We start from the raw sequence: 7,017 nt of genomic DNA on the forward strand, positions 1-7,017 counted from the left end.
TCACAAAGCCCTGACCTCAATCCTATAGAAAATTTGTGGGCAGAACTGAAAACGCGTGTGCGAGCAAGGAGGTCTACAAACCTGACCCAGTTACACCAGCTCTGTCAGGAGGAATGGGCCAAAATTCACCCAACTTATTGTGGGAAGCTGGTGGAAGGCTACCCGAAACGTTTGACCCAAGTTAAACAATTTAAAGGCAATGCTACCAAATACTAATTGAGTGTATGTAAACTTCTGACCCACTGGGAATGTGATGAAAGAAATAAAAGCTGAAATAAATCATTCTCTACTATTATTCTGACATTTCACATTCTTAAAATAAAGTGGTGATCCTAACTGACCTAAAACAGGGAATTGTTACTAGGATTAAATATCAGGAATTGTGAAAAACTGAGTTTAAATATATTTGGCTAAGGTGTATGCAAACTTCCGACTTCAACTGTATCTTCATTCTGGCATGGTTCTTAGGGGACAAGGAAACACTCACCACTTCTTTCTTTGCAGCGGGGGCTGGAGCTTTGCCTGTGGCCACAGCTGCCTCTGCTTTGACAGCAACCGCCTAAAAGAGAGAAAATATAATGATTAAGCTGATTTCCCTGGCCTGTTGCTAGGCTGGGAATCACAGGACCCAATCGCCTTATTCACATACATCTACATTTCCATACACTTAGCATATATATGCTAAGTGTCGGGAAATGTAGATGCAAATACTTTTGCCACAACCCACTGGAATTGTGATACAGTGAATTAGAAGTGAAATAATCTGTCTGTAAACAATTGTTGGAAAAAATACTTGTCATGCACAAAGTAGATGTCCTAACCGACTTGCCAAAACCATAGTTTGTTAACAAGAAATTTGCGGAGTGGTTGAAAAACAAGTTTTAATGACTCCAACCTAAGTGTATGTAAACTTCCGACTTCAACTGTATGTATGGTGTACATACACATTGGCTAAACAAACAGTGTGATTTAGATACACTAACACACTATTTCTTTATTTGCCGTTCTTAATTTCTTTACCGCAGGGAAAACATTTGTTCAGCTAGCTATTTCCTAATGCCTGGCTGTCTTAGACATAGAGATCCTATAATGTAGCTCTATGCTCCTAGACTCCCCAGCATCACTTTGATGCAATGGCTCAGACCTGGGAGGATGGCCTTGCATATTCATCATCCACATCAAAGAGATCAAGGAGAATAGCAGTGCTGCCACTGACTCGGTCCCACCACAGAACTGGGACATCCAACATAAAGAGGTCCACCAATCACATGAAACCTGAGTCCAATACATTAAAACTGCACTAACTAATAGGCTAATATTACTGTTATGTCCTTCACCCCCTGCAGTGGAAGTCAGTATGAAAGGGAACCCATGAATACATCTCAGCTTCAGAATGACTTCTTATGATCGTAAGTCAATTCTGCCATGATAAGTTGTCTACATGGAGAACACTCTACACTACAGCTTCATTACATGTAGCATAATAAACACAAGTAGCTTCTAAGGTGTAGTCCTGTAGGACATGCTCTCTAGCTTATCAGACAATACAGACTCTCTAGTTCCTTGCCAGCTCACCAAACTGTCCCTTTTGCAGTTCTACATGGTGATGTGTGTCATCTATGTGTTGCTGTCAGCCTGCTACTGGAGAGAGCTGCTCAGGATCCAGTTCTGGATCGGCGGGGTCGTCTTCCTGAGCATGCTGGAGAAGGCTGTGTACTACGCCGAGTTCCAGAGCATCCGCTACGACGGCCTCTCCTGTCAGGAGGGGGAGAGACAAGAACCTTACAGAAAAGCCACTTGATTTCACATATGAAATTTCACATGTGAAAACATGTGTTTTTGGAACACTTCACATGTGATCACTTGAAATTCACATGATCACTTGAGAAACACGTTTTTGTCTGTAATTGGTCTTTTAAGGGAATCAACATGGGGTTTAAGTGGTCATTCTTGGTGGACACCCCTAAACACACATTTTTAGCCAATATTGTTTTTCTATCTAAATCTTCCTGGTGGGCAAGGTTGGAATTGGGTAAGATATAATTGATCCTAGTGTGGTGCTAAATGTGCTGTTGTACTCCATAAATAAGCTTTATTTGTGTGCTGTGTCCTCCAAAAGTCCAGGGGGCAGTAGTGTTTGCGGAGATCCTTTCAGCAGTGAAGAGGACCCTGGCCCGTGTGCTCGTCATCATTGCTAGTCTTGGTTATGGAATTGTCAAGTGAGTCAGTCCCTTCATAAGAGGTCACATTGTTAAGACAGTGGAGAGTGTTAAACTCTATTTCCAATTCTCTCTCTCTCTCTGCCTGCCTGTCTCTCTCTCTCTGCCTGCCTGTCTCTCTCTCGCTGTAGGCCAAGGCTCGGCGCATTGCTACACTGGGGGGTTGGGGTGGGACTGCTCATTTCATTTTTATTTTTACCTTTATTTTTACCTTATATTCTCCGTTGTCGAGGGAATCCTAAGGGTCAATTCGGTAAGTCTGGTCTCTCTGTCCTCTCCCTTCTGATCAATATACTACCTCGGTATTCCCCAAAATATATTGTCCACCTAACTAGACCTTTAAAACATGTTGATACGTTTTTGATATGGAACTAAACCAAACAATGCCATGATGCCCTTTGTTGAATATCTTTATCTTTGGTCAAAGGATGCCAGGAATCTTGTGTGTGTAGTAGTATTGTCATTCCACAGTCAGTGTTTGCCTGTCTTTCTCACAGGGTCAAGTGGGCAGTAGCAGACTACTGTGTGACATTATTCTGGCGTTCACTGACTCGTGCATTGTGTGGTGGATATCCTTTTGGAGTGGTCAGACATTACCAGAGGCCGTCAGTCTGCCTGTCTGTCAGTCAGCGTGTTAATCTAGTAGTCACTGTATGCAGTTAGTCTGTCAGTATTAAGACCTCTTTTTTTTACAGACTCTTTTCTTTCTCCCTCTGGGCATGTTTGTCTTGGGCTGTGTTTCCAAAGCTTACTCAGATCTCCTCATCCCTTTTCCCAGTGTCTCTCATAACCTCTCCAACAAGTTTGATTCCAACCCTCTTTGAGTGGCAGTTTGGTTCTACACGGGTCCTCTTGGTGTGTATCTATCTGCATGGCTGCCTGAAGAGTATGTGATAGTGTTCCCTCGCTCCCTCTGTCACTCCCTCCCTTTCTGCTGCCCCCCGTGTGTGTGTCCGTTCCCCTCTCTGTCCCTTTCAGGCTGAAGATGATCTGGTGCCGCTTGCTGCCATTCCTTTGTCTGTGCTCGACTCTACCCTCTGCGGGTGGATATCCTGTACTGTACCTCCCTTCACATCTCTGTACCCCCCCCCCCCCCCCACTTCCTCTTCCAACGCTCTCACTTCCTGAAATCCCTGTGTGCGACAGTGCCTTGGTGGTGGTTGGTGTTGGCACATCTCCCTCTATTTCCGCCTGCCTTCGCCTTTGTCTCAGAGAAGGGAATAACCCAGAAGGGAATATTTCCAGAAAATATCCTCTGGCCTCACAAAAACGAATTTAGACATCAGAGGGAGCCATAGTCACATGGATTAATTAAATGTTTAATTACAGGGACACTTATATCAAGGCGATCAATAACTTCATTTAGAAGAGCTCGGAGGCACTGCTAACTTTTGACAAATGCATTATTTTATTCTCACGGACGGACACATTTTTTTCTCCTGCAGTTTGACAGGACAGTATTTTTAGTGGATTCAGTTAGTTAACCAATTAGCCAGAAAACCAGTTAGTATAGTGATGACTAAGTCCATACCAGGTTTTCCAGACGTGCTTAACCTGGCCATGGAGGGCAGAGGGGAGCTCAACTCCTCCTGAGTGATGAGAAAATGGCTAAAAACCCTCAGACACTTACACCCTGATTAGCTTGGGTTTGCGTTCAGGTATATCAGCTCAGTTGACAAGGTAGGCAAACTCTTCTGTGTTGGTTATGTTGACAGTCAATGGAAGAAGACTGGTATTATTGGGTAAACTGTTTCTGTTGAGAATTGTATTTCAAAGGTGGGCTGTTTGTTAGCCGGGTGTGTGCTGGGGTTATGTTGGAGTCCTTGACAGCCAATCACATCTTTATCAGCCTGGCCCAGACCATGAAGCTCCTTCGCCTCCGAAGAAACGTGGTCAAGCTCTCCCTGTATCGCCACTTTACCAACACCCTCATATTCGCCGTTATTGGTGAGGAGCTGTCTGCGGCTGTGCTACTGCAACCACTTAACAGAGACATTTCATACATAGTGTACTATACACACTGGTGTGCCCATGATTACAAGCATTCACTAATCTAATATATTTGGCCTGTCACTGTTCTACTCTGCAGCCTCAGTCATTTTCATTATCTGGATGATAAAGACCTTCAAGGTTTCAAAGTGCCAGTCGGTGAGTAGTGTTTGTTTACTACGTTACGTAACTTTTTAAGCCACGGGTGTCCAAACACATGCGGACACATTTTTTGAGTAAAAACAATAATAATCGAACTCAATATACTTTAAAATGTCTAAAACCAAATCGAAACTGTAGAAATGATAATGGACCTACATTCATACTTTATTGACTGTGTCCAGCGCGCTAAGAAATCACCGAAATGAAAGCTAGAAAGTCAGGGAGCATCGAAAATAATATTTTCTTGACAATTTTAACGGTGAGGAAATATAACACATTTTCAGCACACACACACACACCTCTAGTGAACTGGTATTTGGCATTAGATATATTATCTTTCACATTCTCTTCCTCTCCCGTCTCTCTCTTATTCACTCTCTCTTTGTATCTCTAGGACTGGAGGGAGCTGTGGATAGACGATGCTTTCTGGAAGGTTCCTCTTCTCCGCCATCCTTCTGGTCATCATGTTTCTGTGGAGGCCGTCTGCCAACAACCAGAGGTAAGAGGTCACGGCTAAACAGTTCAACACAAGGCCAAAACCCTCTCAACCAAAGTCATGTTTGATTTTTAATCTAGGGATTGGGTTACTGGCTAGGATCCTTCAGTATGTCAACAGAGAAATCTGTGGCAAAGTTAGGGTCAATTCAGAACATAAAATTGCACTTGTATGGAGAAATCCCATGTCCAAGTCAACTCAAATTGAATTGAGATGGTGATGAGCCCAAGTGGGTCACGTTCAGTAGCCAAATGTTGTCGACCGTTGCCGATAGGAATCCCATGAATAGAGCCGGCGTGATCGCTTAGTCTGTATGTCAGAGAAGATTGTTTGTTCTACATAGAAATATGCTATCTGAACGTTCCACAACGTTGTGTCATGTTGAACGTGCCCCTATTCTGTGATGTCATGTCCTGTTCCCCTTAGATACGCCTTCAGCCCCCTAGAGGACGAGGAGCGTGACGACGGGGCAAAGGAACAGCTGATGAATGATACATTTGGTAAGAGTCACTGCTGTTTTGGTATTTCAGTCATAGGAACACAAGTTGATACTGCATATGGTTCACTGGAGGATGAAATACAGTATCATACCCGGTCTTGATAGGTAACTAGACCTCTTTGGCCTAGTTGTGACACGTCCATAGTGTATTGATAGTCTATGGGATGAATGTACCTTGGTTCTCTCTCCAAGCAGCCATTTTTGATAGAACGCAATTGACTCAGCCAACATACAGTAATCAAATCTGTGATTCTGATCGTGTCCTATTTAGTGTACTTCCAGAGGACGTGAAGATGAGGGGTCTGAAGTCCGAGACAAATGGAACAGCCAAACCGAACAAAGTGGTAAGAGCCTTCTCCATAGCACAGCGATACCACCCATACTAAGAATATAGGCTATGAACTACATTTTCTGGCTCAGAGAAGTTGTCTTGGTGATAGGAAATGTTTTTTTCCCAGGATGAGGATCTGAAATGGGTCGAAGAGAATATCCCATCTTCAATGGCAGATGTGTAAGTGCGAACAAATTGAAGTTGTAGAAACGTTAGGAACATTAACCATGATTGACAGTGATAATATAATCACTTTGACTAGAAATGTATTACAGGGTGGTTATTACATAGTAATAACATCGAAACTCTCAACTTAATTAAATCAGTTTACACTCTGTGATGATGTGTGAAACAAGCACAGAAAGTATAGTTGATTTTTCTGACGAGAAGACAGCTGTAAATCAATCTAACACGTTTTCCTTTCTGTCCCAGTGCACTGCCCCCTCTACTGGACTCTGACGAGTTAAGACGAGGTGTTATTCCTGGCGTGAACAGCAGGTGGTGCCAGCTCCATGCTTATTAAAGAGCAGTAGCTAGTCAGGTTTACATCAGCCTGTTTATCCCTCCCTGTTTTCTTGCTGGCTTGAACAATGAGAGGGTGCGGTGCGGAAGAGTGGTGTGGTTGTGTATATTTTTAATTTTTTTAACCCCACATCAAATAAAGCCATTAGGATTGTCAATGCAAGGGATGTCTTTAAGATATATATTTTTGTATTACTTTCACATTTTTGGCGAAGATAAAGTGTAATACTTCAAAATGTGAATATACTTGTATGGAAAGGGTAGTCGGTAGATCAGATCGCATGTATCTTTTCTATTAAAGCTTTTGTAAAGATCGATTGACTTCAATGTCCCTCTTTGTTTTTCAGTCCACCACGTACCTTTGGAAAGTCATCCCAACTATGCTTTTATTTCCCCACAGGAGACCACGACAATCAATTTTGAGATGTCTAAAATGGAATAGACTGAGGGAGACGATGTGCACTGCGGACAGAGACAACCCTATGGCTGTACATGAAGGATGTTATCCCGTCCTTGTAAGCTTTGTAAACAGCGGTTGTAAATACGATGGGATAAACTATGACGTAATGAGCTGACTACTTTTATTTTATTTTTGAATGCCTGCTTATATTTTTGTGGATATCTGGTTTATTTTTTTAGATTCTTTACTGCAAATGGTATCATGCCTTTCACTGTTTACATAGCTAAAGTGCAGAATGTGATTAAATGTGTTTTTTGTCCAGTATGCAGTCTTGCACTTGGCCCAGCACAATCATACATACTCCCCTACAACTCTCCCCACACACAGACTTGTTATTTT

The 7,017-nt window shown here is 42.7% G+C and overlaps 1 pseudogene; it reads left to right on the plus strand.

The window, feature by feature from the left end:
• The first annotated feature begins 1,137 nt into the window (after positions 1–1,137).
• LOC120018374 lies at positions 1,138–6,942 on the plus strand (annotated as a pseudogene).
• The last annotated feature ends 75 nt before the right edge of the window (positions 6,943–7,017 follow it).

Source organism: Salvelinus namaycush, chromosome 23 (assembly GCF_016432855.1).
Source record: "Salvelinus namaycush isolate Seneca chromosome 23, SaNama_1.0, whole genome shotgun sequence".
NCBI lineage: Eukaryota > Metazoa > Chordata > Actinopteri > Salmoniformes > Salmonidae > Salvelinus > Salvelinus namaycush.